General features: G+C 44.4%; 1 protein-coding gene across 1 annotated transcript in view; it reads left to right on the forward strand.

Annotated features, from left to right (window-relative positions):
* Positions 1-359: 359 nt before the first annotated feature.
* Positions 360-26,340, forward strand: part of ACAN (aggrecan) — a 119,346-nt gene continuing 93,365 nt past the window's right edge. The window contains exon 1 of the mRNA XM_060260015.1: positions 360-857. The gene's annotated coding sequence lies outside the window, so the exon portion shown is untranslated. The remainder of the gene's footprint in view (positions 858-26,340) is intronic.

Consider the following 26,340-nt stretch of genomic DNA (forward strand, 5'->3'; position numbering starts at 1 on the left):
TTAGCCAGCCTGCAGCATTATTGACTGCATTGCAGACACCCTCTCTCTGTCTCTCTCTCTCTCTCACCCTTCTGGCTCACAAACCTTACATTTTATTTTTTCTTTCTTTTTCTTTTGCACAAGCCCAGTGTTCTCTTTAACCTCGTTCTCTATTCCTTCCTTTCAACCACTTGTGGTGTATGGTCTGGTTGTATCCAAAGGGTTGTGTTTTAAAAATCTTTCGTTCCTTTTTTTCCTGATTCAGGAGCACTGGCTATTCCCCCCCCCCCCCCCGGGCGTTTTTTTCTCTCCAAGAGGTTTGGCTTCCCCCTTTTCTCTCTCTCAACCTTCCTATTCCTGCCTCCCACCCTCCCCCTTTCCCCCATGCTCATGTCTTATTTTTCCTGGATTCCTGCCTACCTTGACTCAAAGTTTTTCAGAGGAGGATCCAATGCCCTTAGTAATTTGCCACCTATGGCAAGAGGTATCTAAGGAGGGACAGGAGGAGTTTGAATGTCTCTTTTTTTTATAGCGAGTAGCAGTGAAACGTGGACCGTTACTAGTTGAAACACACTCCCTCTCCCCCTCTCTCTCTCTTTTGTTCCAAAATCAGCCCTGCTGCTGCTGCTGTTCTGCTGCCACTGCTGGAAACGAACCTGATATACCAACTCCAGGAATTCTGAGTTCTTCTTGGGGAAAATAAAGCAAAATTACATTCACAAAACAAAAGCAGGAACTCCCATTTGGAGGCTGTCAAGAAGACCCACAGTGATTGCAAAAAGTTGCAACTTCTTCTTAAACACACACACACATACAAGAATCTTACTGCTCTGCCAGGTGTATGGAACTTAAATTCTTGAAGCACTGAATTGTTAAAGGTAAGATGGAACACTCTTTTCCTCTGCTTTGTAATTAGTTTTGTAAATATTTCCTTTCTCAGGTTAGGAATGGTTGGAGTCCTCAGCCAGTACTGGTAATCTTTGACAGTGGAACGATGTTGCCTGTTATTATCTGCTTATAAGGGTTTTGTTTTGTGGGGGAGGTGGTATCTGGTTGATTCCTGGTAGAAGCTGCCTGCTGGACTAGATAGACCAGTCCGGTCCAGCAGCGCTTTTTTTTCTGGAAGAGGTTCTTGGTTACATCTGCATGGATGCAGCTCTTGCACTAGAAAAGTTTTGCTTGGAGAACAGGTAGAGATGTGGGATTCCCATTGTTGCTAAGCACTTGAGCAGAGTGGTCCTTGCTGCTAATGGCATTCCATTGAAATTTCTGGGAAATAGATTTGTAGCCAGAAGTAGTTGCCTTTGATACACACCCCCAAACACCATTATCTGAAAGAACAGCTGACTCACAAGCCATCAATGAGGGAGGGGTCAAGGGTTAAGCTGCCACCCACCCCATCCCCCTCTAAATCATGCCAGCTTAACTCAGAGGGTACTTGAGTGGCCAATTAGGAAGGCTTTCTTGGACAGGAAAAGCTGCTATGATTGTGTTCCCCACTTTGGTGGAAGCCTCCCCAATGCTTAGAGCAAGTAGGTGAATCTGAGCATCTGCAAGTCAAATCCAGGTACTCCTCTTGACTGGGAAATGACAGGGTTTTATAAATCTCAAAACTTTGATTGTTACCAGGTATCCTTTGGGGCAAATTCAGGATTGCTAACTTTTCTTCCATAACTTTGGTTCTCTTTGCCAAGAGCGACTCATGAAGGTACTAATACCAAAGAGCAAAATTATAGATTTGCTAACAATGTCTTTGCAAACTGCTTGTCAAATGTTAAATCACAGGGCTCATGTTTGATGTATGAGATTCCAAAAACCATTGTGTTGCAAATTCAGAAAATGCTGTGCAAACTTAACTTTTATGTGACTTTTTGCCATAAGGTTCCCTTCACTGGCCCCACCTGAAATTGTGATTCTTTAGTTGAAATGGTAATATAATGGGGAGAGGAGGGGTGAGGCAGGTCCTTAACTTCTGCTGGATGGAAAGAGGAAAGAATGAATGCATTTAAAGAAGAGGGAAGAATCTCATGTTTCAAATGTGAGCCCTGTGATTTAAACAGAAATCAATCACTTTGGGCAGCTTTGAGAACTTGGTCTTCCTGATCCTGAATTTGACAGCGTGCTCACTAGTCTATGGTGACTTTGCTTTCTGTTGATGTACAGAATCTCTTAAGTACCTGCCTTCCTCTGAATTAATACATAGACAACATAACTTTCCTGACAATGAAAAGCTGGTTTTACTACTGTCAGACATTAATCTTTTGGTCTCACGTAGGGTACCACCCTTTGCACTTGCAGCTAGAAAAGTTAGATCCAAGATGGCTTCTAGTAATGCATTACACTGAGCTCTGTAGTTCAGCATAGTTAATATTATTTAACTATTTTAAACATATGCTTGAAATTTTGGAAGCGCCATACAGTTTTAACCTGAAGACTTGGTTTTTAAGCTTGGTATTTTGAATGTAAATTCTATAGTGTTTTTTGTAATGTGCTTTTATATTGTAACGGCCAATGGCCATGTACAATAAACTATTCACTCTACAAAGACGACGTATTTTTCCAGTGTAATTTTCTAAGCAGCCATTTCATCTAGGAAATAAAGTGTTATGCATTCAAGAAGACCTCTTATTAAACTCCATTACTTCACAAAATTTGCACTGCAGCCTGGTGCCAAAACCCTACTCTTTCTACTATATACCACTGGAAAGTTTCCCTCTAAAATAGAAAACAGCAAGTGAATATTAATTTTCTCCAAATAATTTTACTATCTGAAGAAATGGTCTGTTTTGTATACTTTTTATCCTGCCTCTTCTCCAAAGATCTCAGGGCAGCATATATGTTTCTCCCCTCCTTCATGGTACACTCACAATGTTCCCGTGAGAGAGATGAGTCACTTGGCAAATTTCATGGCAGAATGGTGATTTGAGTCCTGATCTACCAGATTCCAACTGAACATCCCAACCTGTAGTCTACCCAGGCCTTGACCTGAATGGCCCAGGCTAGCACAGCTTTGTCTGGTCTCAGAAGCTAAGCAGAACTAGCCCTGTTCAGTACATGGATGGGAGACCACCAAGGGGTTGCTTTGCAGAGGCAGGCAATGGCAAACTACCTCTGATTGTCTCTTGCCTTGAAAACCCTCTGGAGTTGCCACAAGTTGGCTATGAGATCATCATAATTTTTGATTGGTTTATGCATGGCCAACTGCTAGGATTTATGGACCATTGGGAATAGGATATCCATGCCTGTACTGAAGCTCCCCCCCTTCCAGTTATAGTCATTGTTGCCCACCCACCCCCCAATCAAGTTCCTTTCTTCCCTTTCCAAAATTGCACTTGTGCTGTTGTGAGAAGAGACTGTCATCATTTCTCTCCTTATGGCTCCATCAGCGTTGGGAGTCCTAAAATGAGCAAGCAATAATCACAGAGGTCTCTCAGCAGACAGGGAGGGATGCCTCCTGGAGACCACTGTGCATGGTTCTTTTGGAGTAGGGGTTTTTGATCTTCCCCTGTCTTGACAGCTACCATCCAATTATTTTGCCCCAGCTATAAGACTGCCAGGCAACCAGTGGGAAATGGGGAGGGGCGGGGGAGGTTGCCACTGGCAAAGTTAAGACATCCCTTCTAGGGAAAGCCCAGAAGTAGCACAAAGCCCTCTAGAGTTTCCATTGATTCTAGAGAGGACTGGCATCACTTCCAAGTTTTCCTCAGAAGCAGGTCTCAGATTCAGCAGGAGGTCACAGGAGTGCAGGTCCTGAACCTTTCTGACAGCCCCCCTCCTCCTCCTCACCTACCTTGTCCATTGACTAGTAGGTGGAGCTGCACAACAATCCCTGGATTAGGAGAGCGGGCAGCCAGCCAACCCCAGGAGCTTTGCCACACCCCCAGCAGTCCTCATTAACCCCTGGAGAAGCCCATGGAACCCTTTCTCCATTTTTATGTGATTTTGGGCGGTGGGTGGCTTGCTGGCCTTTTGACGGGGGGGGGGGGTGGAGGCCCAGAAAGGCTCTCCTTTATTACATTGGGTTGTTTTTGACCGGGGGGGGGGCAGCATATGCGAATGAATTATGCTAATGAGCTCCACTACCTATTTTTCTACAAAACGACCCCTGCTTGGAAGTAATGTCACCATGTCAGGCTGACAGCGATTTTTTTTTGGGGGGGGGGAATGGAAGCTTGGAATCTCTACATGCCACAGAGAGGAAGCCTGAGGGAGATGTGTCCAAGGCCACCTAGTTACAACTATGAAGCCTAGTCTCCCAGGCTCAGAGCCAGCTCCCATGTACTGGGCCTTCATGGCTTTCAGTCACTATATCTTGAACCTGCAGAAAGCATGATGGGTGATCAAAAGTCCTCCTATGACACCTGCTGAGGAGGACTTGTGCCATATACAGCTACAGTATTACAGGTGTTATACTGTTTCTAGGGTTGCCAAGTCCAATTCAAGAAATATCTGGGGACTTTGGGGGTGGAGCCAGGAGACTTTGGGGGTGGAGCCAGGAGACATTTGGGAGGAGCCAGGAACAAGGGTGTGACAAGCATAATTGAACTCCAAAGGGAGTTCTGGCCATCACATGGGACAGCACACCTTTTTAAATGTCTTCCTTCCATAGGAAATAATGAAGGATAGGGGCACCTTTTTGGGGGGCTCATAGAATTGGACCCCCTGGTCCAATCGTTTTGAAACCTGGGGGGTACTTTGGGGAGAGGCACTAGATACAATACTGAAAATTCGGTGCCTCTACCTCAAAAAACAGCTCCCCCAGAGCCCCCGAAACCTCCAGAACAATTCCCCATTATACCCTATGAGAATCGATCTCTACATAGGGAATAATGAAGTGCTCAGCAGGTGTTTCCCTCCCCCCCGCCCCCGTTTCTGGCGACTCTGAAGCGACGGATTGGCCTCTCTACTCACGAGTTGCTGCCAACTTCTTCAAAGTAACACAGACACACCATCCCAAGAGAAAGCCTTTCAATCGGAGACTGAAGCCTCCAAAGGCACATGGTCCTCTGGGGGCGGGGCTTCCCCCTGTTGGCCAGCTGACTGGGGGTGGGAAGCAGCCTCGGAAAGCAGAAGAACCCCTGCTGGGACCTGGGGATTGGCAAGCCTAACTGTTTCAGTCCCTGAAAAGAAATCCATCTGATGTCAGTGATTATCCCTATTTATTTTAGTTATTTCTGCTGCTAATTCAATTATCATAAGGAGAATGTCATTCATAATCTAGATAGATCCCAGTAGGCAGCCATGTTGGTCTGAAGCAATAGAACAAAGCAGTAGACAAGTTCACTTTTAAGACCAACTAAGTATTATTCAGAATGTAAGCTTTCGTATGCTCTTAAGCAGACTTCATCAGACAAATGGGAATGGAAGCAGCAATTCGTAATAGAAGTGGGCAGTGCGGAATCATGGGAATGTTTTTAGTAGATTAAAAGAATCACAAATAGGGATCTGTGTTTGTTAGTGTTAGGACAAAATGGCTGAAAAAACACTAGAGGGTGATAAAAAGCAGACTGCTGTTGTAGGGGTGCCATAAATCTAGGTAACATTCTGCCTTTGTAAGTTTAAATAGAGGGCATGGTTACTCAAGAGATTACAACATCCATATAGTTTGCCATAGGATGGGTTGGTATATGCAATAAGACATGCAGCCAATATCACCCATTTGAGTATGTCAATACAAAAAAACAAAAACTCCAAATATTCTGATACACTGTTCTAAAAGAGAAATAACATAAGTTAGCCCTTAGAAAAACAGGGTGCATTAAAGTATAGTGGAAGGTGGGTTAGTATATGTAATGAGACAAACAGCCCACACCCCTTATTTGAGCATGTCAAAACAAAAAAAACGTTATTCTGATACACTGTTCTAAAAGAGAAATACGTTGGAACACTGGATGCACAGCTATACTCAGTGAGAGTTGGTTTAGTATATGTAATGAGATAAAAAAACCAATATCCCTGTTCAGTCCCGGGGAGGTTTGTTCCAAGTATCATGATAATTTATAATTCAGCAATTTCTCTCTCCATTCTTTTCTTGAAGTTCCTTTGCAGTAAAACGGCTACTTTGAGGTCACCCGTTGAATGCTCAGGAAGGCTAAAGTGTTCTCCAACAGGTTTTTCAGTTCTGTAATTCTTGATGTCAGATTTGTGTCCATTTATTCTTTGGCATAGGGTTTGTCCTTTTTGCCCTGTGTAGAGCATACGAAAGCTTACATTTTGAATAAAACTTAGTTGGTCTTAAAGGTGCACTTGTCTACTGCTTTGTTGTTCATAATCTAATTACTGAAAGATATGTAAAATGATTAAAGTTGCTAACTTTGGGTTGAAAAATTCCTGGAGATTTGCAGGTGGAATGTGGGAAGGGCAAGTTTTGGGGAGGAGATGCCATAGAATCCACCTTGCAGAGCAGCCTTTTACTCCAGAGGAACTGATGTCTGTTTTCTGGAGACTGGAAGTTGGCAACCCTAAATTAAACTCCAGAATCTGCCTTTGTCTGATCCCTCACTTCCCCAGCTATTTCTGCCACCTGCCCAGTTTCTCCAGGCTCTATCCAAATTTTACCTTAGCTCCACCTTCCTGGAATGTACTCACAGGCTCCACCTAGTAGTCTTGTTTTGTTTAAACTCAGACATTGATGAGTATAGTGGGAAATGAGACCATGACAGAACTTCATACTTAAATCTGAACCCCTGCTTACCAGGAATATCCTAAGTTATATGAAAACTGGATGGTTTCTTCAGCATCTTAATCAAAGTAGCTGAAGAGCTGAAGCTCAGAGGCTGAGCATATAATTGATATGAACATATACTTGGTATGAAAAAGCCCAGTTCATTCCCAGTAAAAGGTTCTCAGCAGGTGTTTATTTTATTTATTTTATTTTATCATATTTATATCCTGCCCTCCCCTGATGGACTCAGGGATTGAGAAAGACTTGTCTGTGCACCAGACCAAGAAGACATACTTTTAGCCAGACATACTCAGCTCAGACAGAACGGAGATGGCCAATGCTCTGACATGCTGTAAGGCAGCTTCATATCCCAATGTGTTGTCAGAGAAAGTGTAAGCAAGAGATGGGTGAAAGAAACCAACAGGAAGACTGAGGATTGTGTCTACTTTTCCCAAGTTTGGTCCTCAAAATAGACACAGGCTAGTCCAATGCACTGCATAGACTAAGAGAGTCTGTCTGTTCATTGCAATAGCCAGCTGAGATAGCCACCATTTAGTGGTGGGTCAGCTTCACATGACAACAGATGTAATGTGTAGAAAAGTCCACCATTTAGGTTACCCCTTCCCCTCCCACAACCAGTCTCCACTGTATCTCCTTGTAGTAGGGTTGCCAGATCCCCCAGTAAGAGCAAGGGTTCCCTGCCACTAGGCCCTTCCCCCAGCTGCCAATCAGTTGGCTGGCAGAGGGGACTTACCAGGATAAAGGAGCAGGCCTAGATCTCCTGGATGGCATTGCTCAGGGAGTGACATCATCATGCCGGTGATAGCCAGGCGATGCTCTGGTATTTGGGCAAAGCCTCTGTAGTAGAAGGTGGTTTTACGAAATACCAGAGCGTCACCTGGATGTCACTAGCTTGATGATGTCATTTCCTGTGCAACACCACTGATGAGGCCATTCTCCTCGTGTCCCCCCATCTCCCACTGGTTGCCAGGAGGGACCTGGAAGCACTGTACTGTGGTGACTCTCAAGTGGGAACCAAACATTCCATGTATTTTTGTACTGAGAAAAGCCATTTTAGGAGAAAATCTGCTTACAGAAGTCGGTTTCTGACTTCATGTAAAAAAAAACGCTGAGAAGGTTTGGTGAGCTTTCTGGGATTGGTGAAGTCACTGAGAATTCTCACCCTCACAAAACTACATTCCCAGCATTCCTTGGGAGATGGGAATGACTGTGAAACCAGTTTGTGTTTGTGGCAGTTATATACATGCTGTTAAAGCGGGGGGGGGGGGGGGGAATCCAGCCAAGCAACCAATCAAGAAACCTTGGGCCATTTTGTTGTACATGAGAGCTGCACAGAATTCAGAAAGCTTTTTGTTTTTATACCCTAGCCAAGGTTTCAATAATTTCCATAAAAGTATGAATGTTACGTAAGGTTCCCCCCCCCCCCAGCCACCAGCAAGGGTTTTCTTTTTGCAGGGGGTGGGGGGGTGGAGGGTGTAGGTCAGGCAGATCCAGGTTGGGAAATGTCAGGAGATTTAGGGATGGAGCCTGGGAGGACAGGGACCACAGTGGGGCACAGTGCCACCCTCCAAACCACCCATTATCTCCAGGGGAGTGGATGTCTGTAGTTTGGAAATTAGCTGTAATTACTGGGGATCCCCAGGTCCCACCTGGAGGCTGGCATCCCTAATTTACATGAGTCATCCTCACAGCAAAGCCTCTCAGGGAGGCACAGACATCTGCTCCGTTTCCATAAGATTCTGGGATTCTCAATGTGATTGCCAGAACTCCCTTTGGAGTTCAAGCATGCTTGTCACACTCTGGCTCCTGGCTCCACCCCCAGAGTCCCCCAATATTTCTTAAGTTGGATCTTGCAACCCTAGTTGGAATCCAGGCACTTATGACAAGAATGCCTCTGGTGAGATGCAGAGCGCCCTTTCCCTCTCTGCTATGCTTCTGGGAATTTGGCATTTAGGGCAAGGGCTTACAGTTCAGAGGGAGTGAGTCATCTTGGGCTTCCACCTTTGCCCCTCGTGTTTTACAAATATTTAGAAAAATACAAGTCTCAACCCCAAAGAGCTTGAAGTCTAAGAAGATTTCTACTAGCCCAGGCCAAATCTCAAAGAATCCCAAAATCTTGCAGTGAAAAAGTCACTGATTTCCACCCTTATTGTTTGCCCATTTCACAAGGACCATACAGTCTGGGTTTCCTTGGAGCTATAGAAACAAATAACATTTTGGCTCAGTTCTGCCCTAATTTCTTAAGAAGAGACCCATTTGTATTCAGACCAAGGCAAGCTTCTCCATCTCATTTCAAAAATCAATAGGAGCTTTCATAGGTTAAAACTTCCTTGTACTTGTACACTACCTACCTGGGCTTTTTGCCTTTCCTTTCCTTTTTTCCTCTTGAAGAAGGGTGCCTTGCCACCCTCCCCCAAGCTTGTCACCTCCTCCCTGGATCTCCCCATCCCTTGACTCCCATGAGCAAAGGAAAAAAGTCACTGTGTGCCATTCACAGCCAACTTCTGAATGGCAGCAACAAAATCCATGTTCACAGCAAGGTCTGGACCACATAGAATGCCAGCTATCAGGCACTGCAGAGCAGGTCAGAACATTCAGGCCCTTTAAAGAGAGGGTGGGGGAGAGAGAGTTTGAAGGGAGAGTGAGAAAGGAAGAAAGAGAGAGAGCTGTTATATATTAAGTTAGCTTGAGCACCATGCAACAACGGAAACCTTACAGTTTTCTTTTTAAGAGCTCAGTGCCTCCTTGTGCGGGAGCAGAACAGTTTGGTCTGTGTGTGCAACCAGAGGTGCTCCAGTCCCCATCCATCTGTGTGCACAAGCGGAGAGAGGGCTAGTGGCCGCCTCTCCTTTCCCCTCTCAATAGCCTTACAGTGTAAATCTATAGTAGCTTTTTTGTTGGACTCAGGAATAGACGGGGCATTTTATTTTGTAATGTGGCCCGTCCAGCTTTCTTTTTGAAAAATGGGAGTGTGTGTGTGTGTTACTCTTAAGATAAACAATCCCATCCCATTTAGGTTCAAGCTGCTATTTTTAAAGGTTAAATAAGGCTAGGAAAGAAAAGGAAAAGAGGTGGGTAAGTTGGGGTGACTTCTCAAGCTTCCCCCAAAGCTACAAAGCCCCATGGCTCTCCAGGTGGTACAGAACTGCCAGCCAAACAGGAGAGAACCCCAACCTAATTTTGTTTATCTGAACATCACTGCTGAACAGGCTGCTTTTATGCTGAGTGCTGCCCCTTTGCTTTGCACTCAAAATGGCTGGACTGGACTCCACCTCCTGACTCCACACACACAACCAGAATTTTGAATTTCAAAAACTGGCAGCCTAAATGCCAGAGCTATTGATCAAGTTCCATCCAAGCTGCAGTAAACAGCACATGACAGTTCCTCTGACAGTTTGCAAACTCTGGATCAAAACTTTGCTATTTGTCTTTACTAGTACAAAGAGCACCCTGACCTCGAGGGCCCAGGTGAGCCCAGTCTCGTGAGGGAAACTTAAGAGCTTAGGCGGGTCAGCCCTGGTTAGTACTGAGATGAGATACTGCCATGGTCGTCTAGGGTTGCTATGCAGAGGCAGGCAATGGCAAGTCACCTTTGTTCCCCTCTTGCCTTGAAAACTCCATGAGGGCAGGGCCAACATCCATTTGGCACAGTGCCCGGACCCTACAATCAGGGCTTTTTTTTTTTTTTAGCAGGAATGCACAGGAACGCTGTTCCGGCTAGCTTGGTGTCAGGGGTGTGTGGCCTAATATGCAAATGAGCTCTTGCTGAGCTTTTTCTACCAAAAAAGCCTTGTGCGAAACAATGGTGATACCAGGGGGTGTGGCCTAATATGCAAATGAATTCCTGCTGGGCTACAAAAAAAGTCCTGCCTCCAATATTTTTAAAGGCCCACAAAATGAAATGTTTAGGGCCAGCTAAAACCTATTACATTTTGCCTAAAAGAAAAATAAAATGTTGAAGTATTTAGTTACATCAAAAATAATTTTTAATATTGATATAATGGTGGGGAGGTCCGCAAAGGCAAAAGTGCCCAGGGCCTTGCATGAGGGGTTGCCACAAATCAGCTGTGATTGGATGGCACTTTCTTTCTCTCACTAGTATAAACAGCCATTGGCATTATAGCGGAGAGCATAGGGTTACCAGTCACAGAACCCTTATTGGCATAACAACAGTATCGAATCAAGGAAGCAGGGGGGAAAGTTGGTTAATTAAACATTCTAAACAGGTTTCTCCTCCTGTAAGCACAGTAAAGGAAGTTTGCCACCACTTTCATGGTTTCAGCCTTATTTGAGGCTAGTAAACTCACTATCTTGCTTTCATCAGATTTGCCCTCCAGGGATGTAATATAGGATCCAGATAAAATGCACATAAATCAAAGTAGTGTCTACAGGATAAAAGTACATGGTCCATTCCTTCAATTTTCTTCAGCCCACAGGAACATAGCTACTCTGCAAGAGAACCACTAAAAGGAATCCCCCATTGCATGGGAGAGCAGCACCCAGAAGCAAGACCTCTAAGGTCTTGAATCTCCATGTCAATTGATATCTGTTTAATCATGACAAAAGCAGGCTTCTTAAAAAAAAAAAAGAGGGTCAGATCATCAATGCTAAGCCCCATTGATGTGATTTTCCCTTCAGTGTGGGTCAGCCAATCAGATAAATAAGATTCATGCAGCATATGTGCAGTGAGACTATTAGGCCCACTTCTGAAATGGAGGCACAGCCAAAATTTGAAATCCACGCCTTTGTGGCTAAATGTCTCTGGTTTGTCTCAAGGCATATTGCCGCATAAGGTACTCAAGCTGGAAGCTCTAAGAAATTTAGATTGGACTCGTTTGACTGTTTTGTTAATGGCGGAAATCCAAATTGGGGCACCATATAATAGTTTAGCGCCTATTTTACAGCCGAACACATTAAGAACAGCATGTATGAACTGGTTTTCTTTAGTATAGAAAAAGTGGGAGATTGCAAGTTCACTGCTATTCACAGATCTTACCATTTCCTTAATATGAGTGGCCCAATTAGCATTATAGTGAAAATGAATACTGAGATATGTGAAACTCTTCACCTGTTCAATAGGGTTTCCTCATATAGTCCATTTGGAGGGCTTACAACTCCAACCAAACACAATAATTTTGGACTTACCAAAATTTAGGGAAACTAAATAATAATAATAATAATAATAATAATAATAATAAATTTTATTTGTACCCCGCCCTCCCCCGCCGAAGCAGGCTCAGGGCGGCTAACAATACGGTGACCAATGGTGCACCAACAATAAAACAGTTACACTAGAAACATTAAATTAACATTAAACTAACCTTAAAAGCCTGAATTAAAACAATTAACTAAAACATTTTATGACGCTATCCTTGACACTCTTCTAGTTGATGCTGATGGCGGATTTTCAGTTATTCATAAGCTAATTTAAAAAGGGTGGTCTTGCAGGCCCTGCGGAACTGATCAAGGTTCCGCAGGGCCCGCACCTCCTCTGGGAGTTGGTTCCAGAGATGTGGGGCTGCGGCCGAAAAGGCCCGAGAGCGAGTATTCTGTAGTTTAATTTGTCTAAAAAGCACATTAGCATATTTTTCATCCCAACTTTTGAAAGTGAAAGTTACCAGCCCCTCCAGTTCAGGCCCCTCCAGGTGGGGCCTGAAGATCTCCCACTTTTATAACTGATCTCTGAGCTGGCAGAGATCAGCTCCCCTGGAGAAAACAATGGTAAATATCAACAGGTTCCAATGTGAGTGAATAATAAAGTCAAAAAACACCAGAATAACATTAACACTTTTACACAATATAGTGTATATGCAAGCTACATTTATCGAAATTCATGCATAGCAATAGTCATCATAAGTAACTTATAAATCACTCCTGATAAAAAAATTCACAAATGCTCATAATACAAACACAGCTGGAAAAAGAGTTTTTTTCACTCCCCCACACTGTCTGCTGTATAAAGATAATAAGGCACAGTTCCTCAGAGGCAATTAAGAACATAAGAACATGAGAGAAGCCATGTTGGATCAGGCCAATGGCCCATCCAGTCCAACGCTCTGTGTCACACAGTGGCCAATATATATACACACTGTGGCTAATAGCCACTGATGGACCTCTGCTCCATATTTTTATCCAATCCCCCCTTGAAGCTGGCTATGCTTGTAGTCGCCACCACCTCCTTCCTGCTGTTCCCTTTATGTTCAGCAACTTGGGTGGAGTCCTCAGATCTCCAGCACAGCTTGTCTCCAAGAGAGCTGGTTTCAGACCTTCATGGTTTCAGACCTTCGTCAGCCTTTTTCTCTCAGTGTTTTATTCTGGAGCCTCAGTACAACATTTAACAACTTGGATCAACACATGTTAATTGCTCTTTGTTTCCGGCTCTCCAGTATGAGCTCTCATGGTAATGATGACTATTGCTATGCATGAATTTTGATAAATGTAGCTTGCATATACACTATATTGTGTAAAAGTGTTATTGTTATTCCAGTGTTTTTTGATTTTATTACCCCGGAGAAAACGGCTGCTTCTTCCAAAACTATTCAGTGGGTTTTAGCAAATCTCCAGACCACTGAAAATATGGGTGGGCAATTAATTTGTGTATCTGGTGGTCTTGAAACTACAATGGTATAGATTAAGAATGGATTCCAATCCTTGCTGTATCAACTAAATATCCTAGTTTTCACCAAGTAGGATTCATTGGTATCATTTTTATGTTTCCTGAGTTTCCCCCAAATATGGTGTGAATTTTTCAGCATAACTTGTACATCACTAACTCAGCATGATATATTTATCATATATTACCTATTTAAATGGCTCACATGGCATGTTTAAATACCATAAATTGCATGCAAAAGAACACAGCACAAAATAATTAAAAATAATTCAGCAAACTCCAAAACCACCAGAGAAGTCAAACCATTGATCAAACAAATATAGAGAAGAAACATTCTCTAACATCTAGGACAGTTAAAATTTCAGGGGAGGTTTTCTCAGGACTGGTACTTTCAAATAGGTGTTTTCTAAGTAATGAAGGACTGACCCAATGCACTTTGGGGAGGGACGGTGGCTCAGTGGTAGAGCATCTGCTTGGTAAGCAGAAGGTCCCAGATTCAATCCCCGGCTTCTCCAACTAAAAAGGGTCCAGGCAAGTAGGTGTGAAAAACCTCAACTTGAGACCCTGGAGAGCCACTGCCAGTCTGATTAGACAATACTGACTTTGATGGACCGAGGGTCTGATTCAGTAGAAGGCAGCTTCATATGTTCATATATATGTACAGATTACTAGGTCAAGACTAGTGTACCTTTGTTGCAAATAAACATGTGGACCCCATCAAGAAATCAATCCTAGGATATGCTGATCAAGAGCCACAGACTCAGTTTTCTCTGGGAAGTTCTGGATGTTCATTCCTGCTCATAGGCAGTCAAAGTAGAAATAGGAGTATCTAGATCAAATATCTGGAAGATTCATCGACTTTATTTCAGAATGGTCACCAGGATTTGGAGGGAATAGGAATCAAAATCCTTCCAGGATTACTGTAGAACAGCCGTCATTTTGGCAACACATTTTCTTTCGCAGACTTTCAGATATTATCTCTCTGAATAAGTCCCCATGGAAAAGTGTTACGTTTCATTTGAGAGCCAACTGGATCTTAAACGAAAGAGCAAGAAACAATATTAACTCTCTAGATCATAGGTTTTCCATTCTAATGACTTTCCTTCCACTGGAATGCATCCAAAAACATGTCTGTGAAAGAAAGAAAAAATGGAGCATGTGAGAAACCTGATGTAGAAAATTCTGGTAGTTTTATTGAAACTCAGTTTTATTGAAACTCTTCCAAATCCTGAACAGAATCCTTCATGTTTACTTCAGATTAGGGCTTTTTTTGTAGCAGGAACTCCTTTGCATATTAGGCCACACCCCTGATGTAGCCAATCCTCCTGGAGCTTACAGTAGGCACTGTATTAAGAGCCCTGTACGCTCTTGGAGGGTTAGCTACATCAGGGGTGTGTGGCCTAATATGCAAAGGAGTTCCTGCTACAAAGCCCTGCTTCAAATAGTTTTTTGGCCAAACTCAAATTTAAACCCACCTGAGACATTCCATTAGCCTTTTCAAAACTCTTTTGGCTCTCTTGAAATTCCTCAGATATTTTGTGATTAATGAGGAGCTCCTGAATTCCCTTCAATTTTTGCCTTAGGCCATAAAAATGCAACCTTGCAACAGAGCAACCTTCGAGGGTGACTTACAATGTCCTGGGCTGGCAAGCAGTGCGGCCCAATAGGGCTGTGAGTGCCATAAGTCTCCCTCACAAGATTTGACACCTTTCAAGATGCCTAAGCTGGAGTGAAAGTTGTATTAAATGGTGGTGGTGGGAAAAGTGTCTGAGAGATGTGAAGAGGTGTGGAATTTCTGTGACAAAGCGGGCTTAGAAAGAGCTCCTTGGAGCAGGGCATTTTGTATCCAGTCAAGCCAGTGCCCAGGGCAGGAAAGACAAACAGAGTTATTTTGTGAAACGGAAAACCTGCCTGCATCTCAGGGACAAGATGTTTGTGTGGCAGGAAACCCATGAGCAAGCTAGCCTGGCTTATAACTTGAGGTGTGCTCATTGAAACCTGTTCCGTTAAATCTGGGATGTGGTCTCATATAAAATGTGAATGTGATTCATTTTGCTCTTTACTTAGGAACATGTTTCAATGCTGACTGGAAAATAAAGCACACTTCAAAAAAACTGAAAATAAAGCACACTTCAAAAAAAAAATATTGGCCTGCTGCCAATCTTGTATAGTGATGTGGTTTACATGACTGCCTTGGCCCTGTTTTCTGTGAAAATTGTTTCATTGTGGTCTTCAAACAGCAAATCATTCGGCAAGTCTTCACTGCAAACCAGTTCGGTGTAGAGAGCCAGTTTGGTGTGGTGGTGAAGAGTGCAGACTGTAATCTGGGAGAACGGGGTTTGATCCCCCACTCAGCCTCCACATGCAGTCACACATTCTCTCAGAGCTGTTCTCTCAAGAGCAGTTCTCAAAAGAGCTCTCTCAGTCCCACCTACCTCACAGGGTGTCTGTTGTGGGGAGAGAAAGGGAAGGAGATTGTAAACTACTCTGAGACTCCAAGTGAAGGGTGGGGCAGAAATCCAGTCTCTTCTTCTTCTCTTATATCTGATTTTATTTATTTAGTGGATTTTTATTGTGCCCTTCCTCCAAGCATAGAATGGGATGTGTGGCTTTTCCCTTCCACAATTTTTGATTATGACAACCCTGTGAGGTAGGTGAGGCTGAGGGACAGCGACTGGCCCAGTGATCTTTATTCCAGTCTGGAGAGTTTGAGCCATCCTAGTTTGACACTGACCGCTACACCATAGTAGCTTGTGATGTTTAAGCACCTTGGCTTTCCTCAGAGGATCATAGCAACTATAATGGTGAGAATGCCGGGATTTTCTCAGTTACCTCACATGATGAAGTTACTGCACTGCCCATTCTTCCTGTGACAGTGCAGGGGTTGGGGGCGGGAAGCACTGAAACTCTTCTGCATTTCAGGCTAAGAACCTGAGAGGCCAAATGAATGCTGGTGTAGAGGAGAGGAATCAGTTGGAGGCTGCGGTCAGATGGGCAGTTTGGCCTGATATAGTTGCTTTCCCCCAATGGATTAAATGGGCTCATTCAAACACCCACATCTGGCAGCCATTCCCGTTATACTCACTCCATCATAAGACAAGTTGGATGTGGAGTAAATAGCCAGTAGAGAAAATCAGATACTTGTGGATCCCCACGCGTTCACCCTGCATTTCTAGATGTCTGAACTCCCACAGTGTGCGCTCAAACTGGATCAGAAGTGTAAACCTTTAATTCCAGTTTTGCTGTTCTTTTTTTATATAATTGTAATGCATATGTGCATGGGCACATATGTGCACCCAAGAAATGTTTTCCGAAGAAGAAGACCAGACCGCATGCTCAATGGTTGACGCACAGCACTAATCTGAACAATCAACCACAAAAGAAGTGCGCAGTGAGGCTGGATCAGGGTGGGAGTCTGATAAAAAATCTCCATTACAAAATGAAATAGAGTAATTAGTGATGTACCCAAACCATGCCAACTTTCCAGTCTGACTGCAGCCACAGTGAGGGCTCCTCCCATGTGACCTCACACTTTTCCCGATAATGGAGTGGGAAGGAACAGCGCTTCAAGTTTGCCCATAGGTCAAATTCTGCTTAAGACTGTACTGTTGATGATGTATTTTAATGATCTTAATAAGTTGTTGTTTTATATTGTTTATTGTTACCTATCCTAGGTCCTGACAAGGGGAAGCAGCCAGTAGCCGGTAAACACGCTAGCAGTGTGGCATCACTTCCGGCAAATAGCCAGAAGTGACATCATATTACCAGCGTCATATTTATTTATTTATTTACATTATATTTATATCCCGCCTATTCCATGCAGACTCAAGGTGGCAAACAACATAAAAATAAACAGTAAGCAATATTAAAACAATAAAACAATCAGATAAATTGCAATGGTGTTACTTCAGGCATATAATATTTCCTTCCTCAACACGTACAGATCCTAGGCAGTTAGTACTAACGTGCGATAGATCCAGATGTGGTGGCAGCCCTCTCCCGTTAGATGTCATATGCCATCTGAAACAGTTCAGTCTCGCAGGCCCTGCAGAACTGCAGTAAGTCCCGCAGGGCCCTGATGGCTTCTGGTAGGGTATTCCAGAGTATTGGGGCTGTAACCGAGAAGGCTCTTGCTCTGGTGGAATTAAGCCTAGCCTCTTTTAGCCCAGGGACAGCCAAAAGATTTTGAGAGCTTGATCGAAGTACGCTCTGGGGAACATGTGGGGCAAGTCGGTCCTGCAGATAGGTAGGTCCTAGGCCATATAGGGCTTTGAAGGTTAATGCCAGGACCTTGAAATGGATTCGGTATGCAACAGGCAGCCAGTGCAGCTCTCAGCACAGGCTGAATGTGCTCCTGCCTCCTGTCCTCCACCCTGAACTGTGAAGATTGCTGCCTGGGAGTAGTGTCACAGCGGTGTCACTATTGCTGTGACACTGTAGGATTTGGGGGAAAACTCTATGTTAAAACCACAGTTTTACCCAAATCCAAGGGCCTCCTAAAAATGTCATGTCAGTTCTAAGAAACGAATCACATTGCCAGCGTGGCATAATTTTTTAGAAAAAATTTCCTCCCACCAGCCCTTAACGGGCAAGTGTCCAATGAATGGGGAGAGCCCTGACTATGTCCAGAGAAAGGCAGGATATACATTCATGTATTTACATAAGTACGTATTTACATTCATACAATAAGGAACATTTATGAACAAAATTGCTCTGTTTAGAAATATAAAGTCCCAAATCAAGAATTGTATTAATGTGTGAATCGGTAGAGAAGTTTGTTGCAAATCATGACAGTCTTGCATTCTCTGAACTCTGCTGAAGTTCAAAATCCGAAACAATCTTTCAGAAGCTAGTTCTGGTAAGAGAGAGAAAAAAAACTTGGTATGGTAATGTATAGTTTAGTTTTTAATGGCATGATGTGCGGGGGATGCATGGCTAATTTAATCTGGAGGCGTAATGACACTTCCTGTGTATGATAATGATGCACAACCCAAGTGATCAATGTTGTTATAACGTTTAGCTCAATGTCCTAATTTAATGATAATCCTTAATATAGTGTGGTTTATCAGGCCAGAGGCAAACACTCTTTCCCCACCCTCAAGAAGCTGTTTGAGAAGGGAATCATTGCTCTAGGTGAAGATGTTTAGTCCCACTGTAATTTGTGGTTAGAAGGCACTGCAGGTGTTGTTTCTGTGTGCTGCCAACTATATGGAGAATAAAAACAGTGGCCCATAATTCAGCAGGACGGAAAAGTTATTGGGGTGAAAGTTGGCAGCCAAAACATACAAAGTCTTTCCTCCACCCTGAACTGTGAAGATTGCTGTAAACTTGGAAATAAGGCCTGTATAGAGAATCATACAGTAGGAAGGGGCCATACTAGGCTTCCCAAATGTGGGGGACCCCCGATTTGGAGCCTCCTCCCCCCACTCGCCAAAAATCCGGAAAGCGGGGGGGGGATGGCGGCCCTTCCCACCCAGCCCTGATCCCAGCAGCTTCTCCTGGCCCCTTCCCTTCCCACCGATCCCTGATGCTTCTCCTCGTCCCTTCCCTTCCCACCCCGGATCGCAGCAGCTTCTCCTTGCCCTTCCCTTCCCACCCAGCCCCGATCGCAGCAGCCAGAGTTCTTCCATTTTCCCAGGCTGCTTCCTGCCCCTAGACAGCTGGCTGGCAGGAGGGGGGAAGCCCCGCTCCGCCCCCAAAAGACCATGTGCCTTTGCACCTCCGGAGGCTTGATTGAAAGGCTTCAACTTGGGATTGTGTGTCTGTGTTGCTGTGAAGAAGCTGGCAGCAACTCGTGAGTAGAGAGGCCAATCCCCTGCATCAGATTTGCCAGAAACGGGGGGGAGGAGAGGGAAACATCTTCATTATTCCCTATGTGGAGATCGATTCTCATAGGGTATAATGGGGAATTGATCTGGAGGTTTCAGGGGCTCTGGGGAAGCTGTTTTTTGAGGTAGAGGCACCAAATTTTCAAAATAGTATTTAGTGCCTCTCCCCAAAGTACCCCCCAAGTTTCAAAACGATTGGACCAGGGGGTCCAATTCTATGAGCCCCAAAATAAGGTGCCCCTATCCTTCATTATTTCCTATGGAAGGAAGACATTTAAAAAGGTGTGCTGTCCCTTTAAATGTGATGGCCAGAACTCTCTTGGAGTTCAATTATGCTTGTCACACCCTTGTTCTTGGCTCCGCCCCCAATGTCTCCTGGCTCCACCCCCAAAGTCCCCAGATATTACTTGAATTGGACTTGGCAACCCTAGGCCATACAGGCCACCTAGTCCAACCCCCTGTTCAATGCAAGGTAAGCCTAAAGCACCCCTGACAAATATTCATCCAGCCACAGCTTGAAGATTACCATTAAGGGGGAGCTCACACAACCTCCTTGGGCAGTTGATCCCACTGCTCAACAATTCTTACTGTAAATCCCCCCACCATGTCCAGCTGGTATCTTTCAGCTTATAATTTAAACCCATTATTGCAAATCCTATCCTTTGTTGCCAACAGGAACAGCTTCCTGTCCTCATCTAAGTGACAGCCTTTCAAATCCTTTAAGACAGCACTCATGCCCCTCCTCAACCTCCTCTTCTCCAGAATGAACATTCCCAAGTCCTTCAGTCTTTCCTCATACGGCTTGGTCTACAGGCCCCTGATCATCTTTGTCATTCTTCTGCACCCACTCCATTCTATCCACATCCTTCTTGAAGTAAAGCTCCAGATGTAGCCTGACCAATGCAGTATACAGCATTCTTCTACGCTCAGGGTAGCCTGCAGTCACCACCTGACCTTTGTGTGGAATTGCCCACTGGGAGGATCAGGACTCCCAGCTTCCCTTCCCAGGTCTGAGGCCTTGCCTCTGTGTCTCTTGGTGCCCAGCACCTGGTCACCATGGAGACACTTTCATGCCTTGTGCACCCCTGGAGGAATAGCCACTTGCCGAGGGTCTGCCTTCCCCTGGCACTCTTTTTAAAATAGCATGTCTCAGATGGTGGAGGTCTGTCTGGTACAGATAATTCCTGTCAGCAGCTAAAGTTATAATGTATTTATTAAAAAGAAGGAGGTTACAAGTGTACTTTTAGCACAGCACCAAATTGAGCAGGGGTTGCAAAAGAAATGGGCAAAAATGCAAATCCTCTGTCCTCTCTCCATACATGTTAGAAAATAGCTATATCTCTACTTGAGTGATCATTACCTTGAAGCTTGCTCCAGCTCTTTAGGCAAGCACATGGCCAAAATGGCTGCCTCTTTTCCAGGCGTCAGCTCAAGAACTTTGCCTCCTCTGATAGATCCAGCATGAAAAAGAGCTTCTTCCTGCTGCAAGGAGTTTTTATCATATCCGCCCACTGCCCAGGTCATGCCAGGTCAAAGAGACGTTTCCTGGAGACTTTCTAGCATTCTGTTCCTCCAAAACTCTGTCCCCTGCCTTGGAGAAGGGGGAGGGCTTGACCCACCTATTGTCTCCAGCTAGACCTATTAGCATTTCTTAAGAGGTAACTGAGATGAGCTTGGAAAGCCACTGACTGAATTCCTCCTTCCCAGCCTTTTCTCTGGGAACTGCAGGGTGGGGGTGGGCTGTTGAAATACAAAGTGGAGGCTTTGCTCCCAGGGAAAAATGCATTTCTTCACAGTTACCATGATCTTTGCGCCCCCATGTTGTTGGCATTAGCCTTTGGTGACCAGGCCACCTATTTTGCCGCACTACAGAAGGTCTAGCAAATCCTCATCTGGCAATTGTTTGAGAGAGTGTTGGCCAGACAAAGGAGAGGGAGAATTGACAAGAGCAGACCACTTTCCATGACTGAGTCTTAGGAGGAGTACAATGGCCAAGTAGCTCAGCTGTGGGAAGGTATAGTCCTGGCACAACAGAAATCCCAAAGAGAGAGAAAATCGACCCAGTGCACCAGAAAAGTTGCTGGAACCCTGTCAGCCACCTGGGAATCAGATGGTTGTCTATGATTCCATAGCTAATTATGAAAAGCTTATACAAGAACTAAAGCCACTTCTTTATCCTCATAATACTAAATCCATGAAATTACATGATGTTTCCAAACCCTGGTTTAATCCATGCTATATGGCAGCAAAAAAGCTTATTGACAATATCTGATTTCTGAAAGAAAAGGTAAATGAGAAGCTCAGCTCTAATTGCTGATTTTTTAAAAAAAAAAAAGAATATAAATTGCTGACACTGAAGAAACTTTACTTGTTGTGATGAATCTCCCTGGCCAACCTCTGCTCTGTGAGCCTTTCTGATGGCTCTCTGATGACTGACCTACAGTGTCTAGCAACCTTAAGATACACTTATTTAGAGGTACATCCTTCCCTCCATTTCTCGAACATTTCCTTTTTCTTCCTTAGCTATTCATGGAGTTCTCTGTCCATCCACATTGATTTCTTGGATTCCCTGCCATGTTTCCATCTTCTTGGATGCAGGGATCTGAACTTACCTTGGTCCCATTTGTGGCACAGTGGGGAGGGGTCAGAGGGAGGGCAGACTTTTGCTGGGTCAAGGGGGTGAGGCCAGGTCAAGTGCGGGAAGCAGGAGCCGGCCCCTGCCTGATGCTGAAAGTTGCTGGAACCCTGTCAGCCACCTGGGAATCAGATGGTTATGCTGGGTTGTCTCTGGGGTGGGTCAGAGGGCAGGGATGGCCAGCAGCTACTTGGGATGTAGCACTGCCTCCCCCTGCCCTTTGTCACCATCGGATTGCTTGGCCCAGCCCTTTAATAAGGTGTTTTTTGCAGGGGTTGCATATGGTTTGTCTTCTTGATTTTCTTGTCATAACTTGATGGTATCAGCATGGGGCTGGATCCATTCTCTGGAAAATCAGCGTGCATGATTTCCAGAGTGTGGGGAGCCCCTTAAGGGATCTTGGTGTGAGAGGCAACTGATGTGCCCAGCACGGGGGCACGTCCGGGGGATTACTCTCACATTCAGGTGGCAGGGGAGACCATCCCTGGGCTTCTGCTCTAGTGGAATCCCAAACCTGCCATCCCAAGGTGACCAGCGGAGCATTGACTGGAAGACGGGTCAGTCAATGAGTGGGATCCTTACCCCATGCTGTGCCAAGGCTTACTACAGCTGTAACCAATACAATTGTGGGCAATTTTATTCCACTTTTTCTAAAAATGATGTGCTTGTGTGTTATTTAAAATTAAAACTGTAATTTAAACTAGAAGGTGTTAGTTGAGAGGAATTTTGCCTGGGGTGCCTGCCTTGGCCCCTCTCCTTGGCGCTGGAGCCACAATAGTCATGGCTTGAGCTTGGAAGAGGTCTTGTTTTAGGAGAGCCAACCCTTCACTTGCTCTGTTCCCTTCAAACATTCTTGTTCCTGGAGTAACTCTCATCATGCCTGATTTTCGTTAAAGGCTATTCTACTAATGTGTGGCTATAACTTTCCTTGGACCCCCACAGCACAAGGAATTCTAGGAGGACATGGTCACTTCCCCCTAAGATTTCCCCCACACACACTTTCACCCCATCGACCAACTCTTGCCTGTTGGTTAATATTAAGTTGAGTATGGTGGAGCCCCTCGTACCTTCCTCCACCATGTGGAAAAGAAAATTGCCAGCCAGGCAGGTCAGGAAGTTCTGTGACTCTGGATGCTTAGCAGAGCTTGTCTCCCAGCACACATCAGAGAAGTTGAAGTCACTCATAAATACAAGATCATGTTGCTTAGAAACCCTATCAAGCTGCTCAAGGAGTTTAAAAAAGCTCCAGACACCCCACTGTCAAAACATCCAGCAGAATAAGTGCCATTATTTTATCTCTAGCTTTGAGATTGTCCGCCTACCTTGACTATTTTGCTAGACATTCTATTCCTAGCTTTCCTTTGGCCTGTGTTTCTGGAATGATAATATCATACAACAGAATCCACTGAAGAACATGAAGCCAATGCCTGTTTGGTTCTTGAACAGAAGCCAGATCTATGACTCTGTTCCTGAACAAACAGACATTTATGAATTAACCTTGATTATATCATTTATGGACTATATGCTTTGCTATATGACACACAACTGCATATTTATTTATTTATTAATAATGTGATTTCTACTCCTCCCATCCCACCAAAGTGAGCTCAGGGGAGGTTACAGCATAAAATCATACAGTACAATAAATATCTCTTTAAAATGTTAAAATTACATCAATTAAATAATATCAACATGGCAATGTACATTAATTCCTTGGGTCTATGTTAAATAGATAAATTTGCTCAATTTAGTCAGATGTTAAATAGATAAATCAGCTCAATATAGATGGGCAGTTGAAAGCAGCTTGAGCAGGTTTGGGCAGGAGGGGCCGATCCTATTGGATCTTTGCTGCCTCAACTAAATATGTAATGCACTCCACTGAAAACCAAGCACTGAGCCAGAGGTGATAGGATCTAGATAACAACTAGGATATTTGACCTGTGATGGGTCATTTGCAGTTGAAATTCACTGCTCAGTGCTAAAGTCCTTGAGGGATGAACATGCCTGTGTGAACCTTCCCTTTGCTTGCATTAGGTAAGACAAGGGGGACTAGAAATGCTTGTTTGCATGACCTAAGCAATGGAGAACTGATGTTACTTCTTCTGCAACCACTTTATTCTTTTTCCACTCGCTTTCTTATTGATTGCAATGAAGTACAAGCAAGTTTAAATCAAGCATTTCATTTTAAGTAGTTTTGCACATCATGGTGTGCAACTTTTACTCAAGGCTTTTTTTGTAGTAAGAACTCCTTTGCATATTAGGTCTCACACCCCTAATGTAGCCAATCCTCCAAGAGTTTACAGTAGGCCCTGTACTAAGAGCCCTGTAAGCTCTTGGAGGATTGGCTACATCAGGGGTGTGTGACCTAATATGCAAAGGAGTTCCTACTACAAAAAAACCCCTGCTTTTGCATACTACAAGATCAGTGGATTTCTCATTATGTACTCATCCTGCATGCTAGGAGTTGATGGCTTTTCCTAATTTTTACCCCTGCAAGCATCAAGCAATATTTTGTAGCCTGAGGAAATCCAGTATTTTAGTTATTTACCTGACTGATTTCTATCCCATTTCTATAGACACCTGCTCAACTGTGCCAATTATTATAGCTTGCATGAGTGTCTCAGGCACCTGTTGGATATTATGCCTGGTGGGCAGAAGGACAGAAACAGCTTCTCACTTGTTATTCTGTGAGATTGTTTTCAAATAATTCTTTACAAATTGTGCACTTTCCTGCTGTATAGTTACAGTGTGTGTGTGTGAGTGTGTGTGTCTTCAGGCTTTCTTGTGCAGTCCCTATAAAATTGAAAAGGTCTGCACAAGAAAGGCAGAAAATGGGAAGCTTGTTTGGGGTTGGGCACCTCTTCAAAAGGGGAAGCCCCTGTCCATTACCCAGTGATTCAGGAGAGCCTGGGCACTCATCCACCTGAGGATGTCCACCTGAGGATGTCCCCTCCTCTTAGGAACTCACTCAGGAGGCTGGTAGAGGAGGAAGCCGGCAGTGGCAATGGGGCAGCCAGCAGTGGAGAATGGCACCCCCCATGGCCAGCTGGGCTTTTCTGCTGCCACTGGAAGATACCCAGTCCATCACTGTAGTGGCCTCCTTCCCTACTGATGCCACCTCCCCATCTTGCCTAGGCTCCTGAGGTGGGCCTGGTCACTATACTGCTGCCATGTCCTTTGACCATGGCCCTGCTACCATTATGCAACTCACCAATGCATCTCCTCCACTGGGCAGCCTGGCTGGCCACCTCTTCTCCACCCCAGCCTCTTCCTCCACCAGCCTCCTGGGTGATTTCCCAGTGGGAGGTCTAGGACCATCCTCAGGCGATAGGAGGATGGGTGAGCACTTGGCTCTTCTAGATCATTGAGGAATAGATAGGGGCTTCCTCAGTTGAAGATGCACCCAACTCGGACAGGTTGCTCCCCATTTCCCAGGTTTCTTGTGCAGTCCCTTTAAACTTTATAGGGACTGCACAAAAAAGTCCCAAACAGCTGAGCAGTGGGAAATGCTCCTAGCCACTCAGCTGGTCTTGCTGCTTTCTGCTAGAGCAGAAATCAGGGGTTTAAAGGGACTCAGTCCCTTTAAACCCTACTTTCTTCTCTGGCCATGAACCAGCATGAACCCCACAAACTGCCTTAAACATTTATAGAAGTCTATAAGCTGGGACTTAACCTTTGGTTCCTGAATCACAAAAAGGGCAAAATTCCTCACAAATTTTGCTTCATGGTTCAGATTATGCCCATCCCTAGCAATATTCAAAAGTTAATATTTAAGGCAGGGGTGTCAAACATGTGGCCCAGGGACCAAATCAGTTCCTGGAGAGGTTCTATCAAGCCCCTGAGCAACTGGCTATTGCCTGTTTCCTTCCCTCTCTCTCTTGCTTCCTCCTGCATGACAGCTTGCTTTGCCAGGCTTGCTCAATCGCACAGAAGCTACAGAGCAAAGCTTCTATTTTCTCCATTGGCTGAGGCTCCTCCCTTGGGGAAGAAGAGGGGAAGGAGCTTGGTTTGCCATGCTCTGTCAGTTGCACAACAGAGCTACTAAGTCAAGCCTGTCTTCTATCTATTGGCTGAGGAAGGATCCTCCCCCTCCTGGTCCCCTGGGGAAGGCAGGAAAGAGCCACAGCTTTCTTTGCCCAGTTCCCTGGATCCCATGGGAGAGATACAAAGAAAGCACCTTTAAGACCAACAAGTGCTAATGTTTTAATCATGTTTTATTTTAAGTTTTTTTTAAAAAAAAAACTTCGTGTTTGTCTGTGTCCTTTATAGCTTACATCTCTGCTACCTGGCAATACATTTTATAACACACATGGCCCGGCCTGACAAGGCCTCATTTATTTCAGATTCAGCCCTCATAACAAATGAGTTTGACACCCCTGATTTAAGGGCTTGGCTCTTTCTCATACAGTTGAATAGCATGCGACTCCTGGGTTTGCGGTTGATGTTTTAGTTCATAAATATTAAATAGGGAATTTTTTTTGTCATGGGCAGCACCAGCTTGTTACAGTTCTATATTCAATGAGTATCTTGATGCATTATTTATGCTTTAGATGGATTGTAGATTCTTCACAAGGGCAAGTGGGCTCTCCAAATCATCCAT

The sequence above is a fragment of the Heteronotia binoei genome, chromosome 19 (genome assembly GCF_032191835.1).
Source record: "Heteronotia binoei isolate CCM8104 ecotype False Entrance Well chromosome 19, APGP_CSIRO_Hbin_v1, whole genome shotgun sequence".
NCBI lineage: Eukaryota > Metazoa > Chordata > Lepidosauria > Squamata > Gekkonidae > Heteronotia > Heteronotia binoei.